The sequence below is a fragment of the Arvicola amphibius genome, chromosome 6 (assembly GCF_903992535.2).
Source record: "Arvicola amphibius chromosome 6, mArvAmp1.2, whole genome shotgun sequence".
Taxonomy (NCBI): domain Eukaryota; kingdom Metazoa; phylum Chordata; class Mammalia; order Rodentia; family Cricetidae; genus Arvicola; species Arvicola amphibius.
The window spans coordinates 155,668,414-155,689,190 of NC_052052.2; the positions used below are offsets into that span (position 1 = coordinate 155,668,414).

Sequence of the window (20,777 nt, forward strand, 5' to 3'; positions counted from 1 at the left end):
CTGCAACAAAATGAGGTCATGGGGGTAAAGTCCCTCAAGTATGGTAGTTAGTATCCTTGCTAAAGTGTGCACGTGAGTGTGTGAGTGTGTGTGTGTGCGTGTGTGTGTTTAAAAAAATAAACTGGCTTGTTCATTCACCGTCTATAGAAACTTCCAATGCCTTGTGAACTTCCAGCTTCCAAACCATGAGCAAAACTATATGCTGGTTAAAAGCTACCCCACTTAGGGAAGTTTGTTACAGAAGCCCAAATGGAGTAACGATTTGTTTTTATTTTTAAACTTTTAAATTAGTACAGTATTAGGTTTCATCCTGGCATTTTCAAACAGAATTTGTTTTTGCTGACTCTCCTCCATCTCCTCTTCTCCCTCTCCCTGTGCATACCCCTTTGTACCCTTCACTCCATCCACAGCATCCTGTCCCCCTTCATATGAGGCCTTCTGCCTCCTTGCCTCCTCGACAGCCCCACACTGTCATCTCCTGTCCAGTCTCATGGCCTAGGCCCACACTTACTCCACTGATACCTGCACAGACAAGCAGCAGAATAAGCTAGGATTCCCAAATGAGGAAGAGCATACGATGCATTCCAGAATGGCGGCTGGAGAGACGGCTCGGTAGTTAAGAGAGAAATGGCTGGGTAGTTAAGAGAGTTTGCTCTTAGCCGGGCGGTGGTGGCGCATGCCTTTAATCCCAGCACTTGGGAGGCAGAAGCAGGCGGATCTCTGTGAGTTCGAGACCAGCCTGGCCTACAAGAGCTAGTTCCAGGACAGGCTCTAAAGCTGCAGAGAAACCCTGTTTCAAAAAAAAAAAAAAAAGAGAGAGAGAGAGAGAGAGAGAGTTTGCTCTTTCAGAGAAACTGAGTTCAGTTCTCAGCATCCACATGATGACTTACAACCATCTGTAACTCCAATTACAGGGGATCCAAGCCCTCTGACCTCCACAAGTGCCAACCACATGTGGTACACATACACATATACAAGCAAATACTCACGCACATAAATATTTAAATGTTTAAATACTTTCTAGATCCATTCATTTTCCTTCAAATTTCATTTTCCTTTTTTACAGCTAAGTAAAATTTACTGATAGATATACACATTTATTATCCGCTCGTCTGCTGAAGGTCATCTAGGCCAGTTCCGGTTTCCTGCAACTGTGAATAATGGAGCAGTGAGCAAGGACATGCATGCAGGTGTCTCTGTGGTAGGATCAGAGTCCTCTGGTGCACTCCCAGGAGAAGTACATCTTGGTCATGTATCAGGTCCATTTTAATAATTCCCATACGGGGAGCACTAGCTCACACTAGAACCAGCAGTGGGTAAGATACCTCTTCCCGCATCCGCACCAGCATTCCATGTCTATTTTCTTTTAAAAAAAAAAATTTACCTGGAGCTAGAGAGTTGGCTCAGCAGTTAAGAGGCCCGGATGGAGCCTAACAATTACCTTTAACACCAGTTCTAGGGATCTGATGCCCTCTCTGACTCCCAGAGACTCCTGCATGCTCCCGCACATACATGATACACAGATGGACACACAGGCAAAACACTCATACACATAAAAATAAAAACATTGCTGGGCAATGGTGGCACACACCTCTAATCTCACACTTGGGAGACAGAGGCAGGTGGATCTCTTTGAGTTTTAGGATCTACAGAGCTAGTTCCAGGAAAGCTCCAAAGTTACAGAGAAGCACTGTCTCGAAAAACAAAACAAAACAAAAAAGCACATTATCTTTTTAAAAAATCAAAAGGGGATAGGGACCATGCCAGGTGGTGGTGGCACACCTTTAATCCCAGTACTTTGAAGGCAGAGGCAGGAGGATGTCTGAGTCTGAGGCTAGCCTAGTCCACAGAGCAAGTTCTAGAGCAGCCAGGATACAAAGGGAAACCCTGTCTTTAAAAAACCAAAACCAAAACCCTCCTTTATTCACTGGGGGTGGGGTGTGCGTGCCCAGCGTGCACGTGGGTAGCAGAAATGATCACTGGGGGTGGGGTGTGCGTGCCCAGCGTGCACGTGGGTAGCAGAAATGATCACTGGGGGTGGGGTGTGCGTGCCCAGCGTGCACGTGGGTAGCAGAAATGACTTCCGGGCAACAGTGCTCTCCTTCCAGTCTCTGGGCTCTGAGGATCAAACTCAGGACTTCAGGCTTGGCAGAGAGCTTCTTTGCATTTCTTTTCTGGAGTGAGATGAAATATCAAAGTAAGCTTTGGGTTATTTTTTACTCATGTATGTGTGGTATACATACATGTATATATGCATGTTCTCATGTATAGGCATACTGTATGTACATGTGTAACTTTGAAAGATTGAGACGGAAAGCCAGGCAAAGACTGACTGACTCCACAGACAAAGTACCGTCTGGAACAGAACAATCAGAGGCCTCAGTTTCTTGTCCAATCTGTTTCAATCTGGGATCTAAAGAGATTACTTTGAAAGATCAGAAATTGTTATTTTTGTTTTCTAAAAGTTTTTAAAAATGCACCAAGCAATAGTGGTCCTCATAGTAAATAAAAACAGCAATATTTTACTAGAAATCAGTGGAGGGGGGCAGTACACAGCAGAACTGCACTCATTTGGCTAGAGGTGTGGCCTTTGCAGCTTGAGGCTGCATTACACAGCCTAGTTACCCTCTGCCTCCTCTAACAGGATACAATAATTTTAGGGACAAACACACTATAAGTGTACAGAAACTTAGAGTGACATTCTAATTCTAACAAAAACTGTTCATACTTTATAACCCATTGCACCTGACTCCCACGCTTGCTCCAAGGTAAACATCTATAATCTACAAACTGAATACCTTTCAGGCATCAGAATTTTGGATTTGGGGACACTCATAGTTTTGGTTTGTTAAATCTATACAAATATTCCCTTCCAAAAACAAAAATAAAATAAAATAAAGCAAAGGAAGCCGTGCTGGTCTAAGGCATTTCAAATACGGGTGAGCTTTCCAGACTGTACTAACTACAAGGGAACTGAAATGTTCCATCGCCCTTGTTCAGTTGTTATGGCCTTAACTATTAAACACTAACAACTGTAGTTTACACATATGCTTAATAACATAGCAGTTTTGAGGATAAAGCACAAGAAGCAACCAGAAAGCCATTCTGGGACATGAGCAATGAAGACCTTCACTACTCTTGGAAATCCCTACACTAAAGAACAAGAAATCACACCAAACAAGCCCACCTTCACAATCAAAGCAATCCCTGTACACCTGTGGTGACAGACCCATTCACACCCGTGATGTACAGGGCTTCCGGCTGCATGGTGCAGCCCTCCTAGCTGCGGAACAGTCTGCAATTCTGACTGTATTTCCCTAGAGATTACTCTCTTGAGAATCTTATCATGTGCTTACTGACCACCTACTGAAGAACTGTCCACTCAGGTCTTTTCCTATTTTTCAATTAAGTTATCTTTATTATATTGACTTCTTGGGTTATACCTCAAATAATCCAACAGATATGTCACACCAATGTTCATGCCAGAATTATTCACAACACAGGTAGAAACAACCCAGTGTTCACTAACAGATGAATGCAGGAGCAAACTGTGGTGTATTTAAACCAGAGTATTATTCAGTCATAAAAATAAGCTTTTTTTATAGCTACAACATGAATGAACCTTTAAACATTATGCTAATGAATTAAAAACCCAGGCGTAAGACATAAAATTATGGAACTCCTAGGGGAAAACTCACTCAGTACTAGCCGTAGTAATGACTGGATAGTGAATAAAATCACAGGCAACAAAACAAATAAGTTGACTATGTAAATTTAAGAAAACTTGGATTAGAGAGATGGCTCAGTGGTTCAGAACCCTGGCCGCTCTTGCAGAACCTAAGTAACAGCTCACAACCATCCAAAACTCCAGTTCTAGGGGATCTGATGTCCTCTTCTGGCCTCTGTAGGCACAGCACACATAGTACACTAACATACATGTAGGCAACACACCTGCACACATTGAAAATAAATCTTTTTCAAATGTTTTTAGAAATTGCTTTCCAGGCAGTGGTAGGGCATGCCTTTAATCCCAGCACTCAGGAGACAGAAGCAGGCAGATCTCTGTGAGTTCAAGGCCACCCTGGTCTACAGAGCCAGTTCAAGGACAACCAGAGCTTCACACAGAGAAACCCTGTCTTAAAACAACAACAACAACAACGGCTTAGGGAGATGGCTCAGTGGTTAAGAGCACTGCTCTAAAGGTCCTGAGTTCAATTACCAGCAATCACAGGATGGTTCATAAGCATCTGTAATGAGATCTGGTGCCCTCTTCTGACTTGTAGGCATACATGCAAGTAGAACACTGTATCTATAACAAATACATGAATAAATAAAATCTTTTACCAGGCAGTGGTGGCAGATGTCTTTAATTCCAGCACTTGGGAGGCAGAGACATGTGGATCTCTGTGAGTTTAAAGCCAGGCTGGTTAACAAGAGCTAGTTCCAGAACAGCTAGGACTATTACACAGAGACACCCTGTCTCAAAAAACCAAAAAAGAGGAAAAAAAAGGGAAAAAAAAACCACACTCAAACACATTTTAAAAATATTTAAGAAATCACATGCAGCCGGGCGGTGGTGGCGCACGCCTGTAGTCCCAGCACTCGGGAGGCAGAGGCAGGCGGATCTCTGAGTTCGAAGCCAGCCTGGTCTACAAGAGCTAGTTCCAGGACAGGCTCTAGAAACTACAGGGAAACCCTGTCTCGAAAAACCAAAAAAAAAAAAAAAAAAAAATCACATGCGTACCAAAGTCAACAATAAACAAAGCAAAGTCAACCTGTGGATTGGAAGAAAATATTTTCCAGATATACACGTGATAAGGAGGCATACATATGAAAATCACACTACTTGGCAGCCAAAAATAAATAACTTAATTTAAAAATTAACCAATAACCTAAATTAAAATTTCTACAAAGACATAATAGTTGATTTATTTATTGGTGGACTAAAGGTTGATTTATTAAAAGGTACTCCCATCACGCGTTCTGATACTGAAAGCCATATTATCACTTCATACCTGTATCAGAAACTGTTACTAAGAAAAAAACATGTCCCGGAAGACAACCCAGTCCCAGGACACTGATGGGCCAGGACTGAGCCAGTGACCTGACCCAGCGACCTGACCCAGAGTCAGAAATCTCCACTGGAACAGGTACAAGGGAGTAACTGCTGAACAAGTGAGCCAGAGCCAGAGACTGCTGAGGGTCCGGACATGAATCTGGGACCTTCAAGGGAGTAGACCTAAGCCAGGACCTGGGTGGGTCCAGGTGAGTCTAGGACCTCCCAGGAACTAGGCCTGGACCAGGACCTCTGCCAGTCTGGGCGTAAGTGAACCTGGAACCTTCCAGGAAATAGGCAGGAACCAGAGATCTCTGCGGGGCCAGGCATGAGTCTGGGTCCTCAGAAGGAGTAGGCCTGAGCCAGGACCTCTGTGGGTCCAGGCATTGGTCTGGGACATCAAAGGGAATAGGCAGAAACCAGGAACCTCTGCAGGTCCGAGTGAGAGTCTGGGACTTCTGAGGGAGTAAGCAGGTCTTCTGCGATTCTGGGCACACCCGAGCCTGGGACCTCCGAGGCAGTAAACCAGAGCCAAAAACCTTTCCAGGTCCAACTCCAACCTAGGAACTTCTGCATGAGGGGTTCCAGACCAGGATTTACAGATACAGAGCAAAGCCAGCTACCTAGACCAAAGTAGGCCTGAGACAGCAAACTCCAAGGGAGCAGAGCAAAGCACAGGAGCACTGAACTATCTCCAGGATCACAGAGTAACCAACAAGGTAACTAGAACTGTGACACTGACTGTATCACAGAGAACAACCATCTGAGCTTTATATTCACTGGCACCTAGAAGATTATTCAACAGAATCTCAGAGAGTCCCAACCACACCTATTAAAGGAAAAGATGAGTAAACAAGATAAGATCACATGCTACAAAGAGCAACACAACACCAGCAAAACCTAAACACCCTACAACAGCAAGACCTGAACAACCAAATATGGATGAAGCAGAAGAAAATGATCTAAAAAATAACTTCAAGAGGATGTTTGATACTCTAAAAGAGGAAATGAGAAATTCCCTTGGAGAAATGGAGGAAAAGACAAACAAAAAATTTAAAGACATCAGCAAATCCCTTAAAGAGAACCAAGAAAAAGAAATCAAACATATGAAAGAAACTATTCAGGACTTGAAAACTGAAATAGAGGCAACAAAGAAAACAAAAACCGAGGGAATTATAGAAACAAAAATCATGAGAAAACAATCAGGAACCACAAACACAAGCATGAACAGCAGAATACAAGACATGGAAGAGAAAATCTTGAGCACTAGAGATACAATAGAGGAAATAGACTCATCGGTTAAAGAAAACATTAAATCTAACAAGAGCTTAATCCAAAATATCCAGGAAATATGGAACACCATGAAAAGACCAAATCTAAGAATAATAGGTATAGAATAAGAAGTTCAACTCAAAAGCACAGGAAATATATTTAACAAAATCATAGAACACTTTCCCAACCTAAGGAAAGATATGCCTATGAAGATACAAGAAGCTTACAGAAGACCAAATAGACTGGATCCAAATAAAAAGTCCTCTTGCCACATAATAATCAAAACTCTAAACATACAGAGTAAAGAAAGAATATTAAGAGCTGCAAAGAAAAAAGGCCAACTAACATATAAAGGTAGACCTATCAGAATTACACCTGACTTCTCATTGGAGACAATGAAAGCCAGAAGGTCCTGGTCAAGCGTTATGCAGACATTTAGAGACCATGGATGGAAGCCCAGACTACTATACCCAGCAAAACTGTCAATCACCGACCTGATCTCAGCACCAGAAGATACAGCCAGGAGAACCTTCATCTGGCGATGGATGGAGATAGAGACAGAGCCCCACATTGGAGCACCAGACTGAGCTCCCAAGGTCCAAATGAGGAGCAGAAGGAGGCAGAACCCGCGAGGGGTGCACCCACCTACCGAGATGGTGGGGCTGGTCTAATCAGAGCTCACCAAGGCCAGCTGGACTGGGACTGAAAAACCCCAGGATAAAACCAGACTCCCTGAACATGGCGGACAATGAGGGCTGCTGAGAAGCCAAGGACAATGGCACTGGATTTTGATCCTACTACACATACTGGCTTGGTGTGGGGGGGGGGGGACCTAGCCTATTCGGATGCTCACCTTCCTAGACCTGGATGGAGGGGGGAGGAAATTGGACTTCCCACAGGGCAGGGAACCCTTACTGCTCTTCGGGCACGAGAGGGAGGGGGAGTGAAGGGGGAAGGAGGAGGTAAATGGGAGGCAGGGAGGAGGCAGAAATTTTTAATAATATAAAAATAAAAAACTGTCAATCACCATAGAAGGACAAAACAAGATATTCCATGACAAAACTAGATTTCACCAATACCTAGCCATAAACCCAATCCTACATAAAATACTAGAAGGAAAACTCCAACCCAAGGAAGATGGCTACACCAACAAAAACACAGACAATTGATGGTCTCATAGCAGCAAATCCCGAAGAAGGGAAAAACGCACAAATTAACATCACCAATGATGAAAACTAAATTAACAGGAGATAGCAATCACTAGTCATTAGTATCCCTTAATGTAAATGGACTCCACTAACCTATAAAAAGGCACAGGCTAACAGACTGGATACGAAAACAGAATCCATCCTTCTTCTGCATACAAGAAACACATCTCAACCTCAAAGACAGACATCGTCTCAGAGTAAAGGGTTGGGAAAAATATACCAACCAAATGGACCTAAGAAACAAGCAGGTGTTGCTATCCTAGTTTCTAACAAAATAGACTTCAAGCTAAAATCAGTCAAAAGAGACAAAGAAGGACATTTCATATTAGTCACAGGAAAAATCCATCAAGAGGAAATTTCAATACTGAGCATCTATGCCCCAAATACAAGGGTACCCTCATATGTCAAAGAAATACTTCTAAAGCTTAAATCATACATTAAACCCCACACACTAATAGTGGGAGAATTCAATACTCCACTAGACAGGTCAATCAGACAAAAAATGAACAGAGAAATAAGGAAACCAACAGATGTTATGACTCAAATGGACTTAACAGACATCTATAGAACATTCCATCCAAACATAAAAGAATATGCCTTCTTCTCAGCACCTCATGGAACCTTCTCAAAAATTGACCACATACTCAGTAACAAAACAAACCTCAACAAATTCAAAAAAATTGGAATAACCCAATGTACCTTGGGTCAGATCACCATGGTCTAAAGCTGGAAGTCAACAGCAATACTAATTGCAGAAAACCCACAAACACATGGAAATTAAACAATGCCCACCTGAATCATCAATGGGTCAAATAAGAAATAAAGGGAGAAATTAAAGACTTCCTAAAATTCAATGAAAATGACCACACAACATATCCAAATGTATGGGACACAATGAAAGCAGAGTTAAGAGGAAAGTTCATAGCACTAAGTGCCTAACAAAAAGAAGCTGGAAAAATCCCACACTAGTGAATTAACAGAACATTTGAAAACTTTAGAACAAAAAGAAGCAAACTCACCCAAGAGAACTAGACGGCAGGAAATAATCAAAGTGAGACCTGAAATCAACAAAGTAGAAACAAAACAATACAAAGAATCAATGAGACAAAGAGTTGGTTCTTCGAGAAAATCAACAAAATAGAAAACCTTTATCCAAACTAACCAAAACGCAGAGACAGAATATCCAAATTAACAAAATCAGAAATGAAAATGGGGACATAATAACAGACATGGAGGAAATACAGAGAATCATCAGGTCATATCTCGAAAACCTGTAATCCACAAAATTGGAAAACTTGAAACAGACAACTTTCTAGATAAATATCACTTACCAAAATTAAATCAAGACCAAATAAGCAAATTAAACAGACCTATAAGTACTGAAGAAATAGAAACAGTCATCAAAAGTCTCCCAACCAAAAAAAGCCCAGGACCATATGGTTTTTAGCTCAGAATTCTACAAGACTTTCAAAGAAGAACTAATACCAATACTCCTCAAATTATTCCACACAATAGAAAACAGAAGGAACATTGCCAAACTCTTTTTATGAGGCTACAATTACCCTGATACCCAAACCACAGAAAAACATTACAAAGAAAGAGAATTACAGACCAATCTCACTCATGAATATTGATGCAAAAATACTAAATAAAATACTGGCAAATCGACTCCAAGAACACATCAGAACCATCATCCACCATGATCAAGTCGGCTTCATCCCAGAGATGCAGGGATGGTTCAGCATATGAAAACCTGCCAATGTAATCCACCGTATAAACAAGCTGAAAAGTAAAAACTACACGTCATCTCATCAGATGCTGAAAAGGCTTCTGACAGAACACAACATCCCCTCATGATAAAGGTCCTGTAGAGAGCAGGGATACAAGGAACATACCTAAACATGATTAAGGCAATATACAGCAAGCCAACAACCAACATCAACTAAATGAAGAGAAACTCCCAGTGATTCCACTGAAATCAGGAACAAGACAAGGTTGCCCACTCTCTCCGTATCTATTCAATAGAGTTCTTGAGGTCCTAGCTAGAGCAATAAGACACCAAAAGGAGATCAAGGGGATACAAATCAGAAAAGAAGTCAAACTCTGCTGATGATATGACAGTTTACATAAGCAACCCCAAAATTCTACCAAGGAACTTCTACAACTCATAAACACTTTCAGTAATGTAGCAGGACACAAGATTAACTCAAAAAAATCAGTAGCCCTCCTGTATACAGATGATAAAAGGTCTGGGGAAGAAATCAAAGAATCAACACCCTAGCCAGGCGGTGGTGGCGCATGCCTTTAATCCCAGCACTCGGGAGGCAGAGGCAGGCGGATCTCTGAGTTCGAGGCCAGCCTGGTCTACAAGAGCTAGTTCCAGGACAGGCTCTAGAAACTACATGGAAACCCTGTCTCAAAAAAAAAACAAACAAACAAAAAAAGAATCAACACCCTTCACAATAGCCACAAATAGCATAAAATATCTCAGAGTAACTCTAATCAAACAAGCGGAAGACTTGTATGACAAGAACTTTAAATCTTTGAAGAAATAAATTGAAGACGACACCAGAAAGTGGAAAGATCTCCCATGTTCTTGGGTAGGCAGAATTAACATAGTAAAAATGGCAATCTTACCAGAAGCAATCTACAGATTCAACACAATGCCCATCAAAATCCCAGGAAAATTCTCCAAAGACCTCAAAAGAATGGTACTCAACTTCATATGGAAAAGCATAAAACCCAGAATACCCAAAACAATCCTGTACAATAAAAGAACTTCTGGAGGCATCATAATCCCTGACTTCAAACTCTACTACAGAGCTATCGTACTGAAAACAGCCTGGTATTGGCATAAGAACAGACAGGAGGACCAATGGAACAGAATAGAAGACTCAGATATCAATCCACACATCTTCGAAGACCTGATTTTTGACAAAGAAGGAATATCAAATGGAAAAAAGAAAGCATATTTAACAAGCAGTGCTGGCATACCTGGATATCAACATGTAGGAAAATGAAAATAGACCCATATCTATCACCATGCACAAAACTCAAGCCCAAATGGATCAAAGACCTCAACATAAAGCCAGCCACACTGAACCTTATAGAAGAGAAAGTGGGAAATACATTTGAATGCATTGGCACTGGAGACCACTTCTTAAATATAACCCCAGCAGTACAGACACTGAGAGAAACAATTAATAAATGGGAACTCCTGAATCTGAAAAGCTTCTGTAAAGCAAAGGACACGGTCAACAAAACAAAATGACAGCCTACAGAATGGGAAAAGATCTTCACTAACCCCACATCAGACAGAGGTCTGATCTTCAAAATATACAAAGAACTCAAGAGATTTGTCACCAAAAGAACACATAATCCCATTTAAAAAAAAATGGAGTACAGATCTAAACAGAGAACTCTCAATAGAGGAATCTAAAATGGCTGAAAGACACTTAAGGTAATGTTCAACATCCTTAGTCATCAGAGAAATGCCAATCAAAACAACTCTTGAAATTTCATCTTATACCTGTAAGAATGGCCAAGATCAAAAACACTGATGACAACTTATGCTGGAGAGGTTGTAGGGAAAAGGGAACATTTCTGCATTGCTGGTGGATGTCAATATGGCGATTTCTCAGAAAAAAATAGGAAACAACCTCTTCAAGACCCAACAATACTACTTTTGGGTATATATCCAAAGGATGCTCAATCGTGCCACAAGGACATATGCTCAACTATGCTCATAGCAGCTTTGTTTGTCATAGCCAGAACCTAGAAACAACCTAAATACCCTTGACTGAAGAATGGATAAGGAAAATGTGATACACACAGAAAAAAAAAAAGACATCATGAATTTTGCAGGAAAATGGATGGAGCTGAAAAACATTGAGTGAGGTAACCCAGACAAAGAAAGACAATTATCACACGTACTCACTCATAGGTGGTTTTTAAACATAAAGCAAAGAAAGCCAGCCTTCAAACCACAATCCCAGAGAACTTAGACAACAATGAGGACATTAAGAGAGACTTACATAGATCTAATCTACATGGGAAGTAGAAAGTAGAAAAAGACAAGATCTCCTGAGTAAATTGGGAGCATGGGGACCTTGGGGAAAGGTTGAAGGGGAAGGAGAGAGACAGGGAGGGGAGCAGAGAAAAATGTAGAGCTCAATAAAAATTGATAAAAGTGGGGGGAGAAAACAACATGTGAGGGTGGGCCTGGGTGGTGAATGCAGAAGGCAGACTGGGAGACCTAGGGAGGGCAGTGGTGTGCGTGACAATGCCGCAGTGAAAGCGACAACTCACCTGCCAGTTTGTGTCTTATACACACGTGTATGTGGAGACAGCCGCTTCGCACACCATTTCATGTTCCCATTGGTTCCAGAGTCTGAGAAGGGCTGGTGTCACCACTGTTAATGGCAAAATGGATACAAACCACAAGAGGCCTAATGCTGAGTCCACAGTCAAGTGCACACAGAACCCAACAACCTCCTGAGCCAGCAGTTTCCTGATTCTGCAACAACACCATGGCTCCAGAAATGAGGCTCTAGATGCAAGCTCACAATCAGGCAGGCTTCCTAATCACAAAACAGCACCTCCCTTCCTCCCTGTACTCTGGTTCCTAAATTAAGGCTCAATAGGGCCAGCAAGATGGCTCAGTGCATAAAGTTACTTTTTGTCAAGCCTGACAACCTAAGTCCTACGAGGTGGAAGGAGAGAACCAATTTCTGAAAGTTTGTCCTCTGACCTCCCTGCATGCACTCTGGGATGCACATACATGCTCATACATGCACACAGGTACACACACACACACACATGCTCACAAAAAGTAAATGTAATTTTTAAAGATAAATTTCAACCTAGAATCTCTTCAGATGTCCAAACAACACTGCAAGCTCCTTACTACCTGTGCAGAAGATATTTGATTCACAGCCCTTCATTTCCAAGTTTATCCTTTCTATATGTTCTATGGAATGTGCCCTGTACATATATTTCCTTAACCAGCTGGCATGATGCTAAATTCTTCCAGTAGAGGCCACTGGAAAGATACTGCAGGAGAGGGGCTTGAACTTGCTGCCTTCGGGATGTTTCCTTGGTCTCAGCAGGCAAGGCAACTCAGGGTCCACTGCTGCATCAAGGCTGGCTTCTCTAACAAAGGCCCCTGTGATGACACAGCTTCCCCAAGAACACAAGCACAGTGCCTCTACTGAGTCACCTCCCATCAGCAGCATTCTCTAAACTCTGAAGTGCAGCCACTGCCTAGGACTGCCCTCATCAGCACACACACTCTGCACAGCACACACCTGGAGATGGGAAGTATGCTGGAGTCTCAGTTCGCATCTTTTCAACCCACATCTGTACATTCCTAACAAGTCCTTCAACTATTTAACAGCCGATAGTAAACCCTCTCTACTGAGGGCAGAGTGGACCCTTGATCCACAACTGCCCCTTCCCATTTTCTTGTTGTAAACATTTATGTAGGGAAGATGGGTGATAGAATTCCCTCAAAGTCAAGGAAGAACCTGGGCAACACCAACCATGCACAGCCAAGGGTACGGTCTTCCACTGTTGGCAGTAGTCTTGGGTCAGCCTAGTAAATATTCTAAATATAAAACTAATCTATTTTAGAAAGCTGTTGTTTCTGCTAGGCCAAATCTCTATTTTGAAATTTAGTCTACACTTTACAAGCACTCAAGTGGTTGGAATGAAGGTGGGGGGGGGGTAACAATGCCTGTTGAGAATGTGGAGAAAATGGCCCCTTCCACTTCGCTGGTGGGAATCTGCTAGTGTGGCTGCTTTGTAAGCAGTCTGACAACCCTCAAAACTGAACACGAGTGTGACTCTGTTTTTAATCTTATTGTACTCACTAACAAATGCCTATAAGGCCAGTGGGTGTGCAGAGGGCACCACAGTGGGTTGTGCATGGGCACCACAGTGGGTTGTGCATGGGCACCACAGTGGGTGTGCGGTGGGCACCACAGTGGGTTGTGCATAGGCACCACAGTGGGTGTGTGCATGGGCACCACAGTGAGTGTGCATGGGCACCACAGTGGGTGTGCGGTGGGCACCACAGAGGGTGTGCATAGGCATCACAGTGGGTGTGCATGGGCACCACAGTGGGTGTGCATGGGCACCACACTGTGCATGTGAAGGCCAGAGCAGCGGCTTCTCTCCTTTCACTTTCACACGGCTCTAGGAATCAAATCGGGTTCCCAGGCTTGTGCAGCAAACACCTTTACCTGCTGAGCCATCTTCAGTTCTGATTTTTGAGTGAAAACTCGGGTATTACCATTGTCACAAATACAACTTTCTTTTGTTTACATGAAGAGAAGGTAGACTTTGTTCATTTCTGTGAAAACCTCTGCCAAGACACCCAAGTTTGAGCATGCACAGTTCCATTCAAATGGTGTCTCATGGGAAAAGGGAGGCTAATTCAAGCTCTTAACTCCATTGCGGAACTTTTTTGCCCCGAGACAGCCATCAACTCTTCAGTACAGTACATGGCGTCAATGTTTCGTGGATACTACCCATGCGTCATATAGAATAAGGTCTTGAACTGACCAGTGGTGCAGCAGGTAAAGGCACTTGCAACCAAGCCTAGCAACCTGAGTTCAGTTGCCAGGAAGCACAAGGCGGAAGGAAAGAAAGTGGCAACCACTGTCCTCTGCCTCCACATGCACACCACAGCACAGACACACACAATAATATTTCTTCTCTAAAACTCATATCCTCCATCATATTTCAACCCAAACAACTTCTACTAATTCTCATGGAATAAGCATATTAACAATGTGCTTATTGAATATTACTATTGCTTATTATTATGTGCTTCTGTTGGGCCTGGGAGAACAAGCCTGCAATCCTAGCAGACAAACTTAATAAAACTATGCCAAAAATTAAGGTTTTTTTCTTGCAACTAACCTTCAAGAAAGTGCCAGTTATTGAGTTTTGATGGCATACCAAATGAAAATATCCACAATTATTGCCTCCCCTTTATAGCCATTAACTGTGCCTGGCTGGATGTTCTCCATATATATACTTCAACCTAAACAACATATTGCAATAGACTGAATGCTGAAGCAGAAATAACCTAGCTGCTTGTATTACTTGATATTAAAGAATTATACAAATTAAGTCTGGGGTATAACTCTGTGGTAGAGGCCTTCCTTGCCTAGAACAATTCCAAAAACAAAGGGTGGGAGGAGGGGAAGAGAAGGAAAGGAAAGGAAAGAAGAGATTGAGAAAAAGCATGGAAAACTTACAAATATGTAAAACACTACCACTCTTCTCACAAGGTCTGTTGTCCTGCTTTTTCTCATTTAAAAATATGTTGTTTATATTAATATGTAATGTGTTTAAGGCTACAATTATAAGTGAATTAACAAAAAAGTAATAAAATAAATATGGATATAACCTACAAAAAATGTAAAAGGAATCCTGAGTTCAAGTTGAATATATCTGATTTAAGAACAGACTTTGAATATAGGCTGCACAACTCTAATCTAAAATTCCAAACCCCAAACCTTCTGAACACTAACCTGATACCACCAACAGAAAGCTCGCAGCTGACCTCATCTGCCACACTGCAGACAAAATGTAGGCACGCTAAAATCTTTCATGTAACATCACATTCTACGTATATACAAATGCCTATCATGTTCGGATGGGGTACCGTCTTCAAAACATCTCAGAGGTATGGAAATATCCCAAAATCTAAAACACCTGTGGGCCCCAAGAATATCAGATAAGAGATGCCCAAGTTGCATCAAATCTTTGCAAACCATGAATAAAAATATGAAATTATTAATGGGGGAGACCCATTTCCTAGGGAAATTAGATGAAAGTTGAACATGAATATAAGGCAAAATCAAAGCACCATTTTATGTAACATCAATAAAGACAAACAGAATGCGTACATAAAAATTACTCTGTATGCCAGGTGGTGGTGGCACACACTTTTAATCCCAGCACTCGGAAGGCAGAGGCCAGCCTGGTCTACAAGAGGTAGTTCCAGCACAAGCTCCAAAGCTACAGAGAAACCCTGTCTCAAAAATAATAATAATAATAGTAATAATAATAATAATTACTCTGTATATCCTAGAAACATTCATGTGCCCACCAGTGTTTTGATAATGCATCCAATACCAACATATGACAGAGAAACAGTCAATAACTGGAAAACAGGTGATTAAAATAGCAGCCACCACCAACATGAGGCAGGCATTCCAAGGTTCTGTCCAGGGGACAGGCCAAGATACTCAGCTTTCCAGCACCATCCCAGGGCAGTCTGCTCAGGGTGTACCTATTCTACTGAAAACTTCATGTTTCCAAGAAACAACAGTGAGACTACACACTCGCAGCTTCAAAGAAGAAGATGGATCACGGGAATTAACCTGTGCTGATGTTGCCCAGCCAGTCTGAAGTTTCCTTTGGCTGATTAACTGTGGGAAACCGCAGCAAGAAGAGTAATGCCCACCAAACACCGCCTATTACACGCTGCAAAAAGACACTTGCATTAACTTATTTCATGCTTGAGATCATCCTAAGGGCATAAACACCATCATCTCCATTTTTGGCATGGAGAGAGTTGAATCCAGAGGATAAACAAATGCCTACAGCAAGCCAGGACACAAATTCAGCCTCTCTGGCTGAGCCCCAACGCCTTAGCCACTGCACGACAGCACATGAGGTTTAAAATGTAGCACCCACTCTTAACCACGTCCAGCGTTTACCTGGATACCCACTGCTGAACGACAGCGCCTTAACAATGTGCTCACCAATTACCATCTGCTGTCTGAACTCTGAGGCGCTAAAGCACTCGAGCTATTCGAGATGACTAATGCGAAAGAAGCATAAAGACAAAATCCAGAATGTAGTGCTACGTTAATAAACAGTAATACAATTTGTATTTGTAATATAAATTAAAATATTTCACACATCATGGACCTCCTCTTCCAGCCAGACTTCTCTCAAGAGAATGCTTCGATTCAAGAGGAGAGCAAGATGGTTCTGCAGGCAGGGGCATCTGCCCATGACCACCTGAGGTCCATCCCCTGTACCCATAAGGTCAAAGAGAGAACCAAAACTCTCAAGTCGTCTGACCTACACCTAAGCACATGCGCACGCGCACACACACATGCACGCACACACACACGCACACACACACACACACGAAAACCGGGGGTACCTCAGTCAAAAGCATTATAAGAATTGCTATAAGGCTGAAGGGGTGGCTCAGTGTTCCCAGGCACTGGCTGCTGTTCTTCCAGAGAACCTGGGTGGGTCTGATTCCCAGCCCCCACATGGTAGCTCACAACAAAAGTACTCCAATTCCAGGGAATCAGACGCCCTCTTTTGACCTCCTCCGGCTTCAGGTACACACGTGGTGAACATGTATACATGAAGCAAGCAAACACTCGTACATATATATAAAACAAATTCTAAAAAAAATGATTGCTACCACAAAAGCGTGTTACATTGATGTATTTCACATTTTGTAACGTTGGTCAAACACAAAAAGCGTCTGTTTCAGAGTTTAACGAAGATTACAATTTTAAACACTGATCCAGCAATTCAAGGCAAAACTCCACGGTCACTCAACATGAACGTGTAACTTCACGGTAGAATATGACTCAGGAGAAGCGGAACGGTAACCCGAGCAAATGGGGAGAAATCCGGGTGGACCAAGGCAAGGCCGAGTGCCTCTTTAGCGAGGTCGGCTTACAGGTCTCCAAGGACTTGGTTTTGACTTTTAAAATCTGTGCCTTCCATAAACCATTTCTTTTTTGGTCAACTAGACCGAAAACATTCCAAAGCACAATTACAAAAATAACTTCCTATCTCAGGAGGGCTGTGAGGATAACTCGGAGGCTGGCCAAGTGAGCGCAAGCGTGGCCACTCGTCCCCGCCGACTACGAACTGCCCTGCACCGCATGGGCGCCGTTCCCATTCCCGACACCTGGAGGGAGGGCTCGCCACCGAGAACCCGCCATGCCAGCCAGCGGGGTGGCCGCCGTTACCTCACACAGCGAGCGAGCCCAGCAGCGAGGTACCGCAGACGAGCCTTTACCCTGTCAACGTCCACCCGGGCTACCCGGGGCGGTGTTGGAACTGCCTTCCGCGGCGCTAAACTGTCAACCAGGAGCCAATCAAAGAGTCCCGGGGCGCGGCCGGGCGGAGGTCGGGGGAGTGGCGGGCAGCGGAGCGCGGCGGGGAGTGCACGGGGCGGCGGCGGTGGCCGCCGCGGCTCGCTCGACACACAGCCGGCCGGCCGGCCTCCCCGCCTCGCAGCGCGCCTCGCCCCCGCCCGCCAGGTGAGCGGAGGCGCCGCTGGGAGCCAGGCCGGCGGGCGGGCGGGCGAGCGGGACGCGCGGACGGCGGGGACGCTCACCGGCTCGGCGTGGGCGCTGGTGGGGACTGCGCTCGGCCTCCGCCCGCGGCTCCCGGGCCGCACGGAGGAGGGTCCCTCGCCGCCCGCCGCCCGCCGCCCGGTGTTTTCATACAAACCCCGGTGGCAGGAGAGGCGGTGGCGGCGAAGACGGCTGCGGAACCTGCCCGCATCCCGGGGCAACGTCAGCGCGGCGCCCCGCCCAACTCACGCCTCGGACAGCCGGCTCGCGGGCGCCCGCAAGGCGCGTGCGCGTGAGGGAGAGGTGCCCCCCCCTCCCACTACACACACCCGGGGAGGCGCGGGACGCCGGAGGACGACCAGTACGGGCGCGTGCCCGCGGGCGGGGGCGGGGCTGTGAGAGGGAGGGAGGGCACAGGGCGCGTGCGCGCGGGGCGGGACGGGGCTCTGGCAGGGAGGAGTGGGTGCCAAGGCGCCGGGTGGGGCAGGGCGGGTCTGCAGGTCTGAGCTCCCGGCTATGGGCGCTCGCGCCCTTGACTGCCTGCGGGCCACCGGCCGGTGTAACCGAGATCGACCCGTTCTTCAGATGGCCTCAGCCTTTTTTTTTCCGGAACTGAGCCGGGGCCCATCATTGTCAACCACCCAAGCTGCTAGGAGGCTTCGTTGAGGCTCGGGATAGTGGTTCTTAGTTACCCAGATCCCATCAAATCTTGGGGACACGGTGGTAAGGCTGGTCCTTTCCTGACCCCAAGGAAACCCAGAACAGGCTGGGAAGGCTGTGCCGCCTGGTTTCTGCAAACACGAACTGCACCCCTGGTCAGACCCAGATAAAGGAGATATCTGAACAAGATGCCATGCTGGTTCGTCTCGAAAACATTGCTGCGAAGTTGCTCGCTAAAGGCAAAATCCTAGAAACAAGCTTGTGTTTTGTTTGACTGCGTTTAAACGCTCCGAGATACATAGTTAATAAAGACATAATTTGCTTTTTTAAGGAGCACAGATCATGCTTGGTGTTTATGGTAGTTGGTAAAGGATGTAAAATTATCACAGCAGAATAGGGGACTGAACTGATCCCTTTCGGGGTTTTATTTTGTTCTTATTGTTTTTGCTTAAGCAAAATGTAGCAGGCTCCTGAAGGCGATTCAAAACATAATTCAAGGTGTGAAACAGCTTCATGCAGTTTGCCATGAGGGCTTTACTAAGAGGACAAGAGACCTCTATTTTATGAAATGTTACCGTTTTCCCCGTGTAAGCACAAGATGATAAATTATAGAACTTAAAATATTAGTAAACCACACCCCAAACTTCCCCCATCTGAAAATTTGATTATCTATGAGTATTTATGACTTCAAACTGTTTAAATACTAGTATGCATAAGATATTTAAAGAACATATTTCTAAATAAATCAATTTGCAATACTGAAAGACATAAATGTGTACGTGTTAGAATTTGAATTTCTCTTTAGCAAAGTACTGTTAATGGTCAGAACAAAGACTTAGAAAATTGGCCCATACAGATGGGTAAATAGCAGCGTCATTTGGCTTTGCAATGATTGCTAACACATAATTTGCAAATAAATGACATATGTTTGGCTGTTATAATAACTTGAACCAGGATTTATCCCTAATCCTTCAACTGATGTCTTGGAGCACATTCTGTTTGGAGGGATTACCTTGCTCAGCCTAGATATAGAGGGGAGGGCCTTGGTCTTGCCCTGAAGTGAAGTGTCAGACTTTGTTGACCCCCCATGGGAAGTCTTACCCTTTCTGAAGGGGGGGGGGGGGGGGGGGGAGGATTGGATGGAAAAAGGGGAGGGAGTGGGAACTGAGATAGCTATATAAAATGAGAAAAAATGTATTAAAAAGTTTTTAATAAAAATTTTTGAAACACACACATACACACCTAGAGAATGATGAGAGTTCCTGGCCTCAACTCTACTATGATTTTTTTTTTTTTTTTTTTTTTTTTTTTTGGTTTTTTGAGACAGGGTTTCTCTGTAGCTTTGGAGGCTGTCCTGGAACTAGCTCTTGTAAACCTGAACTACTACGATCTTAAACACATGTAAACACAGAGTTTAACACGAGGTTTGAGTGCTCAGGAAATGAACAGGCTTCTTCTCCAAGCAGCACCAGCCCCAGCTGACTCCAAACCCTCACCCAGAGCACCAGGCAGGGGCAGGTCTTGCAGGATTCTCCTCCACGGTGCTAGAAACCATCTCTTCCTGGAGCAGCTCTTTGGAGACACATCGCAATCGTTCATTCCTCAACTTCCCTTCTCCCCAAAGCCCTGCTTTCATCCTAACTGAACAATGAGCTGAATTTAAATAATTTTGAAACCTCACTCATTTTGTGATTAATGTGCTTTCATATATAAATAACTGTATTACCTGTGAATTTTGTTCTAATTCTCTCAATGAATACATAAACCTCATGTGGAGAAAATCCTCTTGGTGTGGCAGTAAACGCTAAGGTGGTATATAATTGAATATAAATAATCAGAGGGAGAGCTCTGTAGTAGAGCACATGCTTTGTGTGTCTGAGATCCCAAGTTCAATGCCAAGCACCACAAAAAAATAAATATTAAAAAAATCAAATGTAGGTCAGAGTAAGTATATGATGATATTCACTTACCTGGAACTCCTCAGTCAACCTGTGTTGTGTGATTTTTTTTTTAACTCTTTTGGCTCTTTAGGGGAGCCTACCACCTAGCTACCAAATAAATCACACACCGCAGACTTATTCTTCAGTATGAATGTCTGACCTAAGCTTGGCTTGTTTCTGATCAGCTGGTCTTAAATTATGCTATCTATCTTTTGCCTCTGGGCTTTTATCTTTCTCTATTTCTATATACCTTACTTTAATTTTTTCTCCGTGGCTTGCTGTGTAGCTG

At 43.8% G+C, this 20,777-nt stretch overlaps 1 protein-coding gene across 6 annotated transcripts in view; it reads right to left on the reverse strand.

Moving 5' to 3' along the window:
- The window catches only part of Agtpbp1 (ATP/GTP binding carboxypeptidase 1), a 117,534-nt gene extending 99,376 nt beyond the window's left edge, over positions 1–18,158 (reverse strand). For 2 of the 6 annotated variants that reach the window (XM_038334205.1, XM_038334200.1), the window contains exon 1: positions 18,046–18,158. The gene's annotated coding sequence lies outside the window, so the exon portion shown is untranslated. Of the gene's footprint in view, positions 1–17,558; positions 17,658–17,929 lie in introns of those variants that run through there. The other 4 variants (XM_038334206.1, XM_038334202.1, XM_038334204.1 and 1 more) reach the window with 4 other exon arrangements.
- Positions 18,159–20,777: the final 2,619 nt, after the last annotated feature.